The sequence below is a fragment of the Notolepis coatsorum genome, assembly GCF_963971535.1.
Source record: "Notolepis coatsorum genome assembly, chromosome: 15".
Lineage (NCBI taxonomy): Eukaryota > Metazoa > Chordata > Actinopteri > Aulopiformes > Paralepididae > Notolepis > Notolepis coatsorum.
In genome coordinates this window covers 39,124,924-39,142,137 of record NC_140179.1, presented here as the reverse complement: position 1 = coordinate 39,142,137, position 17,214 = coordinate 39,124,924, and the positions used below count along the sequence as shown (strand labels likewise).

At 41.6% G+C, this 17,214-nt stretch overlaps 1 long non-coding RNA gene across 1 annotated transcript in view; it reads right to left on the bottom strand.

Annotated features, from left to right (window-relative positions):
- The window catches only part of LOC311241498, a 57,691-nt gene extending 40,743 nt beyond the window's left edge, over positions 1-16,948 (bottom strand). Inside the window, exon 1 of the long non-coding RNA XR_014620549.1 lies at positions 16,836-16,948. This is a non-coding gene — a long non-coding RNA (uncharacterized lncRNA). The remainder of the gene's footprint in view (positions 1-16,835) is intronic.
- Between the last annotated feature and the right edge of the window lie 266 nt (positions 16,949-17,214).

Here is a 17,214-nt window from a genome sequence, read left to right as displayed (position 1 = left end):
ACGGAGGAATGCACATTCAACAGAGCATAGACAACAGACTAGAGTTTATTTCATTGAGTTTATTTCATCGACTTTCGCTTACATAATGCCATTGGGTAAGTAAATATTTACACTGTTACCAACATCTTACCTCTTTTTCCAGGATTATAAAAAAATACATTGTTGTTTACTTCAAACTAATCTCTAAATACAGTGTTGTATTTGTATCACTATGAATTGAAAATGGGGGACCCTGATGTAAACAAGACAAACGTATTTCTCTGGTCTGCATCCCCTTAACAATTGTATGTATTGAGCTGTAGGCCTACTGTATTGTACCCATTCTGCAATCTGTTAAATAAAGTTTTCATGTATCATTATCATCAGTATCATGTTCTGATGAACTAATGTAAAGAAAAGTCAACCAATTTTAAGCATGTTTGTACCCCAGAGCACTGAGGTCATCAGCAGTTGTTAGTATTGAGCTGTACTGTATTGTACCCATTCTGTAATCTGTTAATACAATTGTTCTAATTTCCACATTTTGTTGTTGTTTTTGTTTCTGTGCGAGTTAGACTACCCTAAAAGGAAGACGCTTGCACTTTATATCCTGCTTCAAATGCAACAGAGGAGGAGAAGAATCTGGGTGCATCCCATTAACCAGAGAAGGAGGGAGCAGGGTGCTTATTACCATCTTGTTCGGGAATTGAGGATGGATAGTGAACGCCATCACCAATACTTCCGGATGAGTGCGGAACAGATGGACCACGTCCTGGCTTTTGTCTGTCCTGACCTACAGAGATGCAGCACAACTTGGCGGCCTGCCATCGAACCAAAGCAATGGCTTGCTGTGACCCTCAGGTATATCAATTGTTTGTATTATTTGCACACACCCACAAACAAACAAAGAGACCATATTAAATAAATGTACTTGAAAGTATTTATTAAAAAAAGAATATAAGAAACATAAGAACTGTGCATAAAAAATACGTGCAGACAGTGAAAAACAGTGAAAAATTATTAATATAACGCTGCTGCACAAAAAAATGTTACATTACAACGAACAATAACACTATGTAACAACCATCAAATGCACTCACAGCACACACATCCACACGCACACACTCACTCACTTTAAACATACAACTCACTGCAGCACCCACTTTAAGCACATTAGAACACCTAAACACACTTTATATTTATTGGTAAAGAATTTGCACTACAACCCATACCTCATTACACCTTACTGTAAATTGTACCTCATCCCATTTCGGCTTTGCACTATATAGTATATTGTATAATAGTATATCAGTTACTTCTACTCTGCACTGAACATTGTACATATGTACAGACTGAACACTTGTGTCTACGTACGTGACTTCTATTTTATACTTGCTATACTTATTTTAATTTATACTTATCTCTTTTTGTCTAGCACAGTCTCTGGAGCGTAACAGAAAGAAGCATTTTGTATAAAAGTATTCTGTACTTCAGTATAACAACTAATAAAGAAACTTGAACTTGAAAGATTAACAAAAAAATTGTTACATTACAACTGGAGAAAGGAAGTGGAGGGAGTCAAATCTTCTGTGTCCTCTGAGGAATGTATAGGTGCTGTTGGGAGAGGTGATGTTAGTAGCCGATTGTAGGATGTTTGTCTGGGGTGTTGTTCTTGGTGTGAAGCTGATGGCTGGTAGGAAGGTGTTTGTCCCGGGGGTCATAGACGCCTGACCAATGGAGCATTCAAAGCATCTGCTCTACCACTATTGAACATGGGGGGGGGCAAACGTCTGGTTTTGCTCCCCCACTTTTTGATCATATGAAAAATATGATATATGCACCCCCCCCCCCAATATATAAATCTAACCGTAATTTCAATCAAATTAATAATACGCAATGACACTTAATAGCAAGTTTTTAAGTTTCCAAAGATTGTGTGACCCCCCACATTAATGGTTTGATCCAGTGCCTCCCACGGTCCCTCCCCCAGAGCATAAGCGCATTCGCGTCTCTACATTTCGTAGCTCCATTTCTGCAGACCCCTCTCTGATTGGTTGAGCTCCATTTCTGCAGACCCCTCTCTGATTGGTTGAGCGCGCGCATGCGCATGAGCCGCGACAAGCTCCTCCAGGAATCGAAACTCTGTTAAGCTCCAGAGAGAGAGGCTGAAAACCCACAGTTCTTGCCCGACGGATGGGAACTGAATCCCGGATCCGAGGTTTCTGATGACTACCCCCAAAACATGGAGGTCGCGAACGCAATTTATACGCATGGAAGTATTGATTACGCCATAACGAATCATTAAAAAAATACTATTGACAGGACCTAAATAACTTATGTACATATACCGATATGCCCTACTCTGTTTACTTGTTTTATTGCACAATGTCGTTCTATTGGATTCTATTATGTTATTACTATTGTATTATGCAAGACCACCCGCATTTCATTGTAAACTTGTATGCAAATAAACAACTTGTGACAAATAAAACTCTTGACTTGACCACCAGCCTCTCTCTCTTAAGGCATTAACTGGGTTAATTAATCTAAATGTTATATTGTAACTGTCTAGTTAGGCATTAACTGTGTTAATCTAAATGTTATATTGTAACTGTCTAGTTATTGATTGATTGATTGAATTGATTGAAAACTTTATTAACAGATTGCAGAATGGGTACAGTACAGCTCAATACATACAATTGTTAAGGGGATGCAGACCCCAGAGAAAGACTTTCATCTTGTTTACATCAGGGTCCCCCATTTTCAATTCATCGTAAAATATATGACATACAGATAAGACAGTACAGTTAGGCATTAACTGTGTTAATCTAAATGTTACATTGTAACGGTCTAAAGCAGTGGTTCCCAAAGTCGGGGTCGCGACCCAAAGGTGGGCCGCGAGCAGCCACGGGAGGGCCACGAGATGATATAAAAAAAAAATAAAAAAAAATATTGTCAGGCCACTGAACTGGCCAGGACGGTGTTTCTAGTTGTATTCAAAAATTCTATTCTATTGTATTAAAAAATGTGACTATATGGTTTTATATTAACTTAAAGGGGAACTATTTTACTATTTCTTTCACTATTTGGGCACTTTTACACAATTCCTGTGAGTCTATGGAACACCTCTGTAATATATATATATTTTTTATTCATTGTTTTGTATTTCTAATCAAGTCCTCAAAAACAGCATTTTTCTACCTCAAGATTTCGAGCCGTTTTGAGCCTGGGAGGCAGGTCCAGGTCCAGCCACTGTGTGCAGCTCATCTTGTATCTCAACATTAACATGCAGCAGTGACTATATGACATCACATATAGGCACATTTTCAAACTACTCAGTTCAGTGAGGGTGAATATTGTGAGAGGAGAATTGGAAGAATGCGCCAATATGAGAATTTTGAGACATAGATCATATTAATATAAGTTCACATGGCTAGGAAACAATGCTAAACACTCAAAAAGGCCATTTATAAGATAGTTCCCCTTTAATAAATAAACAAAAACGAAAAATCTACTTATTTCAACGAACATTTCAAACTAAATGACAGATTATGCACATAAAACGCTGAAAACAACCGAAGCAACAATAGTATTTTAATGAGGCTATTATTATTATTATCATTATTATTTTGCAACAAGTTAGCCCTCTCATAAATAGCACATAAATGAATAACTAACTTAATAGGATTGAAGTGATATTTGGCTTAAAAAATCGGTCACATGGCAAAAAAAAAAAAAAGCCTGACGATGTGCATTGGGCCGCGGCTCTCTGACGCCTTATTTTCTGGGTCCCGGCCTGAAAAGTTTGGGAACCCCTGGTCTAAAGCATTAACTGGGTTAATCTAAATGTTACATTGTAACTGTCTAGTTAAGGCATTAACTGAGTTAAGTGGGGAGTGCGTCATGGTACAGTTACAGTAAGTGGGGAGTGTAAACAAGTTGAACGCGTCACGTGAAATAACGTTATGTGAATAAACCTATAACATTACAATGTACAGTACAGCTGGCTGTGTTGTGAATAACGTTATGTGAATAAACCTATAACGTTACAATGTACAGTACAGCTGGCTGTGTTGTGAATAACGTTGTGAATAAACCTATAACGTTACAATGTACAGTTTCTGACAGTTTCTGATAGCTGGCTGTGTTGTGAAATGTGCATAACGTTATGAATAAACCGCGAAGTCACGCGAAATAACGTTATACGCAAATCTGGTAGTACATTTCTTTTGCCTTTTACCATGTGACGAGCTAAACCAATCAGAGAGGGGCTTCGCTCAACCAATCAGAGAGGGGTCTGCAGAAATGGAGTTCAACCAATCAGAGAGGGATCTGCAGAACTGGAGCTACGAAATGTAGAGACGCAGCGCATTCGACGGTACCACAACGTGTTGGAATGGGGGAGGCGGCTGGTGCGAAAACAGCTGTTTGAATGTCCCTCGTCATGAGCGTATTCGGGAGGCGGTTGTTTTGAATGCCTTACCTGGATATTGGATTTAACATTCGCTTTGAGGATTATCCTTCAGCGTTTTACACCAAATGGAGCAAGTCATAACGTAAGTCGAACACTGACTGTATACTAAATGCGCAAACAGATTGAAACTGAATATTTATCGTATTAGTGATGCAAGCCGAGCCGCCGTGCTTAGCGTTACCTAACCATTAGCTAGTGAATCTTTCATGAATGAATGAATGAAAACTTTATTTAACAGATTGCTTAATGGGTCCAATACAGTACGGCTCAATACATACAATTGTTAAGGGGATGCAGACCAGAGAAAGACGTTTGTCTTGTTTACATCAGGGTCCCCGTGTTGATGTGGTCATGATGTTGTTGTTGTTGGCTTGTTGCTGCTGTGAACGGAGGGGCTTCGGGAGGATGGGGAAAGTTATTATTATTATTATTATTATAGTAATTGGCTATCATACTGCAATATAAACTGAGTTTTATAGTGAAAAGAGCAGCTTTATTGGTCAAGATTGAAGGCTCTATATTGCAGGAAATTGCACGTACAGGTGTTCATTAAATGTAAAAAAAAAATTGCCGTGGAAGGGGGTCGTGCCGGACCCCCTCCAAACCACCCCTTGCCAGTCTTGCACATGCAAAAAAGCAAAAAAATATGCCGGGGATTGATGGTGGCGTGAAGCTGATGGCTGGTAGGAAGGTATTTGTCTGGGGGGTTGAAGGTGGCGTGAAGCTGATGGCTGGTAGGAAGGTATTAGTCCGGGGGGTTGATGGTGGCGTGAACTTGATGGGGTAGGAAGGTGTTTGTCGGGGGTGTTGTTCAGGCTGTGAAGCAGACTGCTCTGCCTCCACGTTTGATAAATAGCTTTGTATGTCTACGATTGCACTGTCCTGTTGTGGTCGGTGTAATCTATTCAGAATGGGGACTATGCTCATTGCAAAAAAATACATCTGTTCTTCAGTGGTAGGGACATGTGGTGGAGTTGGAGGTTGTGGTGCAGTGACAAAATCCAACAGCTGCTGGGATGGGTCTCTGGTGAACTGTCTTGTCCTTGTTCGACGTAGTGGCTGCTGGACAGGAGGAGCCGCCGCTTGTCCTGTGGGGGAACATCGAGTATATGTCGTGACCGTGATCGATGTCGCTGTTGTGATTGTCCTGTGGGGGAACCTGACCTGGAGCTGTGGGTGGGTGTGTCAGGCCTTTCCAGCACTGGGTTTCCAGGTCTGGATGACAGTGCGAGCTCTTCCAGGTCTGGACGCGGCAGACTGGTGGTGGAGCTAAACAGATTTAAAAACAATTTATTATTTGGGACCTAAATAACTACAATTTATTAATTTTACACAAGATTTCCTATTTTATAGATAATTACTCTAAATAAGAAATTATTACATCAATGTAGAATATATGCATTTTTGAATAAATATAAACAGAGTAAAATATAATAAATTGTTGCTACTAACCCTCTGGGCTGCACAAAAGGTATTAAGAATGCCATAATCTTGGCATACTTCCACTCTTTCTGGTTAGTGCCGGCCCCAGAGCCGCTTCGTGCTGGCTTCGGCTTTGTTTTGACAAAGGAATCACGAAGATTCTTCCACCTCGTCTTGCAATCATCCGCTGTAACAGAGTAAAAAAGCAATGTTTAATAACCAAATAAAATAAATAACACACTCCTTTGTCATTTGTATTTACACAGGTTCCTGGCAACAGGGGAGACTTTCGCCAGCCTCGCCTTCAGTTACCGCCTGGGAAGGTCGACAACCAGGGACTCCGTGCACATGACGTGCAACGCAATTGCGACGAAGATGATGGCCACACAGTTCCCCAGCCCAACAGAGGAGAGATGGAGAGAGATTGCATCTACATTTTGGGAGAAGTGGAACTTTCCCAACTGTCTCGGGGCACTTGATGGGAAACATGTCACGATCCAGGCACCTGATGGATCGGGGAGTTTGTTCTTCAACTACAAGAAGACATTTTCAATTGTTCTCTTGCCGTTGGTGGATGCCGACTACCGGTTCATCAATGTACAGGTGAGAGACTTCGGCAGGGCAAGCGATGGAGGGGTCTTTGCCAATTCCAATCTTGGGAAAGGGTTGGCAGCCCAAACCATCCATGTGCCTGCTGACACCCCTCTACCTGGATCTGGCATGCAGGATCCAATGCCATTCGCCATGGTTGGGGATGCTGCCTTCCCACTCAAGCCCTACTTGATGCGGCCATATCCAGGACAACACCTCCCAAGACCTAAGCGCATCTTCAACTACCGTCTTTCCAGGGCAAGGATGGTGGTGGAGTGTGCCTTCGGCATCCTGGCATCGAGGTGGAGGGTGTTCCACACCAAAATAAAGATGATGCCAGACAAGGCAGACAAAGTGATCCTGGCAGCGTGCATACTGCACAACTTGCTTCTGTCCCCCACAGAGGACCAAAGGTGGCTTGATGAAGTTGCTGAAAGAGGTGAGCGCCTAGGAGGGCCTAGAAGCATGGGTGGTCACAGGGGTACAGGGGGGTCTTACGAAGTGCGGGAGAAACTAAGCAAGTTTTTCAACTCCCCTGAAGGAAGTGTGTCCTGGCAGGACAACATGATCTAGATTGTTGTGTTCTAAGAAGTTTAATAAATACTTATCCACAAATAATGTTTTATTTATTTATTTTTTCTATGTAGGCTATGTTATGAGCATATTATTACTCATCTATTATGTTAATAACAATAACCATTATACTTATATGGTGGAGTCAGGTAAAGCTGGCCACTATGTCTGTCTGTGTTTTGTTAAAGGGCTTTCTCTGCAGGGCAGTGTACATTTGTGAGAAGATGGTGCTCAGCAGGAGGTCTTTCTCTGCAGACCAATGGAAACTTTGGAGAAGATGGTGGTGTGGGGGCGTCTCTACAATTCGTAGCCGCATTTCTGCAGACCCCTCTCTGATTGGTTAAGCGAAGCCTCTCTCTGATTGGTTGAGCGAAGCCCCTTTTAAGGTACGCGCTTGGTTTGAGCAAAGCCCCTCTCAGGTACGTGTTGTAAGGTTATCGCGGTGCTCGCGCCAAAAAAAGAAAAAAGATGCCGCACATTAATATGGCAGCAAATCTTAAAATACGCGTCAGCAATGATGAACGTTTTCCCTGTACTCCGCCATGTGAATCTAATCTGGATGCATACCCTGAACTTGTGGTAGGCCTAGACATTTTCAATTCATCGTCTTGTTTACATCAGGGTCCCCCATGTTCAATTCATGATAACATATATGACATACAGGTAGACAGATGGACAGTACTGCTACATCTAGACATTTATGACATACCAGATTTTGAACTTGTGGTAGGCCTAGACATTTTCAATTCATCGTCTTGTTTACATCAGGGTCCCCCATGTTCAATTCATGATAACATATATGACATACAGGTAGACAGATGGACAGTACTGCTACATTTAGACATTTATGACATACCAGATTTTGAACTTGTGGTAGGCCTAGACATTTTCAATTCATCGTCTTGTTTACATCAGGGTCCCCCCATGTTCAATTCATGATAACATATGACATACAGATAGACAACTGGGTTAATCTAAATGTTACATTGTACAGTAAGTGGGGAGTGTAAACAAGTTGAACGCTGGCTGTGTTGTGAAATGTGAATAAACCATGAAGTCACGCGAAATAACGTTATACGCGAAGCTATACAAACCAATTACATAATCCTATCCAACATGTGTAAAGGCACACACAACATATTACAGTTAACAGTATATTTTTTTAATGATTCGTTATGGCGTAATCAATACTTCCATGCGTATAAATTGCGTTCGCGACCTCCATGTTTTGGGGCTATTCATCAGAAAACTCGGATCCGGGATTCGGCTCCCATCCGTCGGGCAACAACCGTGGGTTTTCAGCCTCTCTCTCTGGAGTTAACGGAGTTTCGACTCCTGGCTAGAGGAGCTTGTCTCGGCTCATGCGGGGGGCCAATCAGAGAGGGGCTTCGCTCAACCAATCAGAGAGGGGTCTGCAGAAATGGGAGGGGGTCTGCAGAAATGGCCTCAACCAATCAGAGAGGGGTCTGCAGAAATGCGGCTACGAATTGTAGAGACGCGGTGTGGGGGGGGGGGGACACATGTGCTTATTGAGAATGCATGTCATTCTTTGCAAAGTTAGGAGATATAGTGCTATATGGAATCTGTAAAAGAAATAGCATACATTAACAAATAGTTTTAAACTAACAGATAAAGGGTATTGTTTTAAGACAATATTTAAACATAAATATGGCCCATACCTAGAGTTAAACATTAAGTTAAATTGGGCTGGCTGCTGCTACGCCCCCTCACACACACACGAATAATCAAAGTATTGGCTTGTAGGTCTTTTGAGAAGATGGTGGTGTGGGGGGGGCTTTGCTACATGTGCTTATGAGACTGCATGTCATTCTTTGCAAAGTTATGAAATATAGTGCTATATGGAATCTGTATAATATAGCAATAGTAATTCCAATAATAATTACAGAGAGAATGCATTGTACCCATCCTGCAATCTGCTTAATACACTTTTCAAGCAATCTATCAAACACAAAATAAATAGCAAAGATAAACAAATAGTTCTAAAATACTTACGTTTTTGTCGCAAAGCTGTACCAACAGCTTCCCATGCCTTTTCTCTCCGTATATTATCTCTGTAGAACTCATGTTGTGGATTATATATCTCTGGAAAGTTCTCTACCTCAACAATTAACCTAGTGTCGTCCATCGTCGCTGTTGTCTGCATGCTCTTCGATGATATTAATTTGTCACCACTCCTCCTGTATGTATTCTCTGATTGGATAACCAACTCGCGCTCATTTGCATTGGGAGAGGTGTGAATCCCGAGTTGAAGATTTTTTTAAAGTGGAAAGTTCTAGAACAACATCTATGCAGATATTGAGTGTATTTGTCACAACTATTGAACTTTCACGTGTCAGGCCAGGCATGGGGGGACCTATTTGCATTGGGAAAGATACAGACACAGCTGGTTGAACAACATCTATATCTGTGGTAATAATGCAGATATTCAATTGTATTTCTGTGACAATGCGCGTGGCGCACGCCTCCCGCGCCACCTCGAATCCGATTGAAGCGGAAAAGATAGCTTGCCGCCCGGGAGCCGCCCGCGAGGCGCGCTCCCGCTTGCGGCCAGTGTGCACAGTAGCGTCCGTTAACATGGGAGCGGAAGTGAAGCGGCAGCCGCCCGTCCGTGTTCATTCGTGTGCTGTGTGCCTGGGCCGTTAGGCTGAATACCGCATCACAGCTGTTTTTTATAATAATAATAATAAAGTACCCTGTCTCGTTGGGCTTGCGGCTCTGCAGATATACCCTACTCCTCTGTCGAGGTTCCAAGCAACCCAATTGGGTAGAAGTGGTACCAGAAAAGTCACGTTAAACACTGCAGACCACCGATTGGTCAGAAGAGAGACGCGTCACACGTTGGAGCGTCCTGCACAAAAGCAGAAAGTCGCCATCTTTACTGGCTCGCTAAGGATTCATTTCATTCAGGATTTGTTTGCAACAGGACCAAGTGCAATAAACAAAAAAGGATGGATTCACTGTGTATTCTGCCTCATTTATTGATGAAACAAAACCGACATCAACCCAATTTACCACAGAGCGGAGAGTTTAGTGCCACAAAAAGATCGCTGATGTGTTAAGCTTGTTGTTGTTAGCCTAATGCTAACGCTAACGTCAGCAGATAGACACGAGAGGTACCGTTAAACCCGGGTTGCTTGGTAGAATAGACACAATGAGAGGTAACGTTAGCTTTAGCAGAATATACACGAGAGTCTGGTTAATGTTGTTATTGATTGATTGATTGATTGATTGAAACTGTGTTAAACTCTGGCTTGCTGCAAGCCCTCGGACATAGCTATGATCACGGAGCTTTCAGTGTACACAAGCGTCCCCACACGGAGTAGTACCTGCAGTGGAAAAGGAACGAAGTACCAGGTACCTAAAGCGGGTCAAGTCGAGTAGGTACTATGCAGTGGAAAAGCGCCATTAGACTAGAGGCAGGCTATATGCTATAAAGAGTAGACAAATTTTTTTATAAAAAATGCTTTCAAACTTTTTTTTTTCTTTCTTTTTTTTGCCCGGTTATCGCTGCGGTAGGAAATATTGAGCAAATTTGTGCGGTAAGGAAAAAATCAATACCGCGGCAGCTCTACCCAGTCCACACCGTCTCCTGTGCTCTATGGCTCTGCCTCTGATCAGGATTAGCTTGTTAGTTTACGCTAACGTAACGGTCATTTCGGGCGATGTGGGCATAAAGGAATGGCAACGATGCAACGCATGTTAGATGCATTTGACCCTTTGTGAGAAAGAAAAAAAACACCACAGACTTATTTCGGCTCGCAAAATAGGCGCACTGCCAGGGCTGTACGCTAAGCTTTTTCACTAGGGGCACACTTGCCCCTAAATGAGAAATTTAGGGGCAAAGAATATTTTTTAGGGGCACATTTTTAAATAACTATTTTACCATTATAGTAGGGCTGGGCGATATGGCCTCTAAATGATATCGCGATATTTTTTGGCCATATCACGATACACGATATATATCGCAATATTTTGACATTTCCTCTAAAGCACTTAAAAATGCTTGATTTAACCCTTTGATGCATACAGTCACGCCAATATGATGATTATAATAAGTCCCTGCAACATATGTTTGCATTATTAAACCATGAAGATGCTTTAAAAAATAATTTAATTAATGTACTAAGAGTAGTCTACTGACACAAATAAAAAATGTATTTACATCTAAGACCATTTATATAAAAACTTTTGGGTGCCTTTTTTTTGCACAGTACTGTGTTTTCTATCCACTTTAGCCAAACACACACATATATATATATATATATATATATATATATATATATATATACACACACACACTACTGTGAGAAAATAATAATCACACACACAAAGGGATAATGGCTTATAGCAGACTTAATGATTTTAGAATATTTCAGATAATGAAATTAAATGTTTATATCATCAACTATCCAGTTAGTATTTATACTGTCTGTAACCTTTGGCTACTTTAAATAATTGAATGTAGAGAGAGCTGTACTGTATTGTACCCATTCTGCAATCTGTTAATAAAGTTTTCAATCAATCAGAGCGAGAGAGAGAGAGAGAGAGAGGGGGCGAGAACGAATGAGAGAGCCAGCCCCCCCCCCCCCCCCGGGTTTTGTTCTAGTTTTGCGTTTTGATCGTCTAAGCTGCCGTATGTGATGACGTCACACTCGAATGTAAACAGGAAGAGTTTAACAGACGGAGATGGAAAGTGGATGATATACAGTAACAGAAACGAATAACCAATAAATATGAAGTTATGTTTAAACTTCTGTTGTCAAGCGTTGTCAATATAACTCACCCCCTTTCCTCCCGAATGGAACTAGTGTTGTGGAGTCCACTTTGACTGGTGTCCAGGGTTAGCAGCAGCTAACGCTAGTTAGCTTAGCATAATCCTAATAGATACCGTGGATAGCAGCTAACGTTAGCCCATTGCTCGTGTCAATCAAATTGCATGTTATTAAAGGTCCGCGCTGGTCTGTCTAATGCAATTACAACCGCAACATTATGCCCTGGTTGTAGGCTAATGTTTTATCCAATTTGTATGGATTAATTTAGGAGTGAAATGCGAATGAAGGGTTGCAATCACTACTCGCAAGCTTGCCCCCAGATGATATTTTCCACTCGCACCGGCCAGATTAGGGGGCAATTTGCGACGAGATGCTCGCAGTGTACAGCCCAGACTGCTGTGTAGCCCAGCTCGGCTTTAATGCGAGCAGAAGCACGGACTGGGCGGATATGACTCGGGGAGTTGCCACGGGTTTTTTTCAAAATAAGAGTATCATATGAACCGAACGTTGCTAGCTGCCGGAGCCATAGATATGACTGGAGCTGCGCTTGGGGCGGAAATGAGACGCGCACAGGATTTTCAAAATAAGAGTATCGATATGAACTACATGCCAGGTGAATGAATGAATGAATGAAATCTTTATTTAACAGATTGCAGAATGGGTACAATACAGTACGGCTCAATACATACAATTGTTAAGGGGATGCAGACCAGAGAAAGACGTTTGTCTTGTTTACATCAGGGTCCCCCATTTTCAATTCATAGACATTTATGACCTACACAACATACATGACATTTATGGCATAGGGACATACAGGTATTTAGTACTGATACATTTGTGACATAAACGGTATTCAAATATACAGTACTGTTACCCATAGATCCTGACCGAGTATATACATATGATGGGGAGGGGACTGTACATTAGGAGGGGGTGGGTGGGTGGGAGAGAAATATACATACAGTGGGGTGGAGACTGTACATTTGGAGGGGGTGGGTGGGTGGGAGAGAAATATACATATGGCGGGGAGAGAATATATAAATGCGGTGGGGAGGAGACTGTCTATTAGGAGGTGGTGGGGGGTTTGGGCATTTACGGTGGCCAGTTTCGAATTGCAGAAATATACATACGGTGGGGTGGAGACTGTACATTTGGAGGGGGTGGGTGGGTGGGAGAGAAATATACATATGGCGGGGAGAGAATATATACATGCAGTGGGGAGGAGACTGTCTATTAGGAGGTGGTGGGGGGTTTGGGCATTTACGGTGGCCAGTTTTGAATTGCAGCCTCCCGTAGGTGCTCTTTAAGAGTCGTATAGTGTATCTTGTAGACCAGGCCCATTGCAAGTTGCTGTACTCTGTCGTCTACTCTAAGCCATCCTAGGTTGTCAAAGTGGGCAGGGGTGAGGTGGGTTCTGGGGGTAAGGTCAGGTAGTAGTCTGACCAGTTTGTTTTGTGATGTTTGTAATCTTGTTTTTAGCACCTTTGAGGTGCTTTGGTACCATGAGGTGCAAGCATAGTCGTAGTACCCTTGAATGAGTGCTCCTGCCAGAGTCTTCAGGGTATTCTTGTTTACCAGAGAGGAGATCCGGTACAAGAATCTAGTTCGTTGGTTGACTTTTTTTATTACATTGGATGCCATTTTGTCACAGGAAAGATTTGCCTCTAGGATGGAACCCAGGTAGGTAATTTCGTCTTTCCTTGTGACAATATTGTCACCCACTGTAACTGAGAAGCCGTCGGTCTTGCTGAGTTTGTTATTTGAACCGAAGAGAATGGACTCTGTTTTGCCCATGTGTAATGATAGTTTGTTATCAGCGAGCCATATGCAGATTTTGCCTAGTTCCGAGCTGAGGGTTTTTTCAACCTGAAACTTGTTCTTGTCGGGTGGCGGGCAGACCTCTCATTGTTAGTCGCCAAACCGTAAATCTGCCCGCCATTGGCGGTTGGCGGGTACTTATTTTGTTCCCCGAGAAGGGGGATATAACTTCAGAGCAGGCACGTGCACACATAGAGGCCAAGGGGTGCTTGAGCACCTGCCTTTTTGAGCCTCATCAAAAAAGTGCCCTTTTTGAAAAAAAAAAAAAAAGCGTTTTTTTTTTTATCGTTACGCATATAGACTGCCCTTCCAACTGAAAAATGTCAGGATAGAATAAAAATATTAGGTAAAGAGAGAGAGATGCCCCATATTCCATTGCAGTTTGCACAGCCTCCTCAGCGTGCCTCTCCGTGGACCTATATATTTTATGCATAGCGTGGGTGGTGATGATGATGATGATAGAAACCGCTGTGGCGCATACAGTTGAATGCTGGTATTACACTCATTGAGGGACACGAAGAAGTCAAGTCCGATGGGATTTGGGAATCTCAAATACAAATCGGGATTGGAATAAAAAATGCATTTATATTAAACAATACAGAATATACAGCACTTCTTGGAGTCTGTAGGGTAAGCACTTATTCCCTCCCCCCTGAACATTTCTGGAGATGTATGGGCCTTTTAAGTCAGTGATAAAAGTGTCTTTCAAGGATAAGTGAGCTCCTGCACTGATTATTATAGTTCAATATTCAATATTTGATCACCAAAAACCCCCAAAAAGCATAAAAAGGGGGCCCCCCGCCCGAAAAGGGCCCTTAAAAGTCCTGTGCACGTCCCTGCTTCAGAGGGAGATTTAACTTAAAACAGCAGACTGTACACACCACTATGAAGAGCATGTGCATATCTATCTGTGGGGTGAAGTTGTGGTATCGTCTACCAGAGGAGTTAAAAGAAAGAAGAAAATACTGCTAATTTCAAAAGGATGCACAAACAACTTATTCTTGAGAAGTATGCCGTGGATGGTTAACCATGTGTTTCGAAACAAATTGATTAGATCAATTGTTCAAAAAGAAAGTTTGGTCGATAATGAAGATCAGCGATACATTTAAGATGATGCACTGGTTTAGGGCATTTACAAGCTTGTAGCTTCAGCCCTAATCTGATTTGTGTGTTGTTTTTTGCTAAATGGCTTGAAATAAACTTCATTCATTCATGTGATGAAATGATGAAGTGAAATAATGACTGGATGAAATGAGGAAATATATGTTATAAATAAAATAAAATTATATTTTTGATAATAAAAGATTAAAAAAAAAAGGCGAAAAACACCTCCTCCCTGATAAAGGCCCAACAACACCTACTTTCTGAGGAGGCTAAAAAGAGCCAACATGTCACAACACTCACTTAAACAAACAACACACTGCAGCACCCACTCTCCACACTTTAGATCACACAAACACACTTTATATTTATTGATAAAGGATTTGCACTACAACTCGTACACGGTACACCTACTGTAAATTGTACCTAAATTGCACCTCATCCCATTTCTGCCTTGCACTATATAGTATTGTATATTAGTACACTGCATAGTATATTGTATATTATATGGTAACTCAGTTACGTCTATTCTGCATCGAACACTGTACATATGTCTATACTGAACACTGTGACCTCATTTTTTTACTTCTAATTTACATGCTATACTATGTTATTTTATTTCATACTTATCTTGTCTTGCACAGTCTCTGGAGTGTAACAGTAAGAAGCATTGTGTATAAAAGTATTCTGTACTTCTGTATGACAACTATTAAAGAAACTTGACAAAAACACCTCGCCAACTTCCACCGCTGCGCTACAGAAAGCATTTTAACATCCTGCATAACGGCGTGGTATGGCAACTGCACCGCTGCCGACCAGAAGGCCCTGCAGCAGGTAGTTAAGGCTGCAGAGTTCACCATCAGCACCCAATTACCCGTCTATCAAGGACATCTACCTGAAGCGCTGCATGCAGAGAGGGTGCAACATGATCCTGACCCCACCCACCTCTGCAATGGACTGTTTGTTCCCCTATCAAGTGGGAAACGGTACAGGTGTCTCCGGGTTCACAACACGAGATTCAAAAACAGCCTTTTTCCCAGGACTGTAGCCCTGATGAACTCTGCACTCTAACCACTTTACCCATCACATGCACTATTATGCACCGTCAGTTTACCTGACTACCACCATGAATGCTGCACATTACCGTCTACTCTAATGTCTCCTATAGGTTTCCTAGATATTCTTATACATATTTTTATCTAGGTATTTTTAAGTGTCTTATGATGATGATGATTTATGTGTGTATTTTAATTTGATTGCCCTGTACTGTCAATTTTGTTGTATATGCCTCGCTCATTATACAATGACAATAAAACTGAATTGAATGTGAAATAAGGTGTGAACTAACTAAGTTATTTAGATCTATTATGCTTATGTTGATCTGATAAACATATTACAAACAAATTATCAATAAGCTACTCTTGGGCTAAACAATTGTATTGTCAATTGTCAATCACTTGTCAAGAAAAATATAACACTATCAAACAGCAGCTTTATTTCACTGATGTTTTACTACGTATGTGTATCTCAGAAGAGCTCTCCATTATTTTTGACCAATTCATAGACCACTGCACTTCCGCGTTACACTGAGCTCATGTGAGAGAGAGCGGGGGGAGAAAATGAATGAATGTGGATGAGAGCCTTGACGTTACGTGATTGTAGCTACGGCTGTGGAGGTGCTGGAGACATGATCTAATAGACTTTTATACGCCTGAGATATAGTAATTTTTTTCAGCACCTACTCCCCATGGGCGTTCATTTTCTCCCCCCGCTCTATCTCCCATGATTTCAGAATACCGGAAGTGGTGGTCTATGGACAATGAATGTCTTTACAGCTATATAAAGCTATCAGGGGTAGCTTCGGGTATTGGGAGAAATGTAATCTTTCATTGTGAAGAGAATTACGTCGCTGCAGATGCTAGTAGTTAGTTGACCATGGAGATGGTAAAGTACTATAAATGTAAAACATTTGGATTTTATTACAATTAAGGTGGGATTGTACAACTTCAAGGCTCCTTTCAAGCACCGCAGCTGCAAGGAAGGAGCAATAAGAGGAAAGCAAAGTAAACATAATTGTACATTACAGATGTTGTGGTGTCCAGTCTGATGTCTGTTTACACAAGAAGAACGTTTTGATCCAGATGTTTTAGTAGAAAGTCTTGGTCCAGTAGAGTTCTGCCACAGAGAGACTTCACACTGTAAACACAAACACACAAAGCGTTTGTTGAATAATCCGGGAATTTATGTGGAGTGTATCAAGGCTCGTGTTGATGACATATGTGTGGTGACGTTGAACTTCGCTTGCCGGTCGTACCACATGACAGTCGTGACTGATTCAGGACATTTGCCTTGCGATTTGAGATAATGGGGCAACAAAACGCAATAGTCACCTAGCTATGACCTCACACTGCGTCGACTTAGGCATTTATTGCACATTTGTTTGCTATCTGTTCCAGCTTCTTT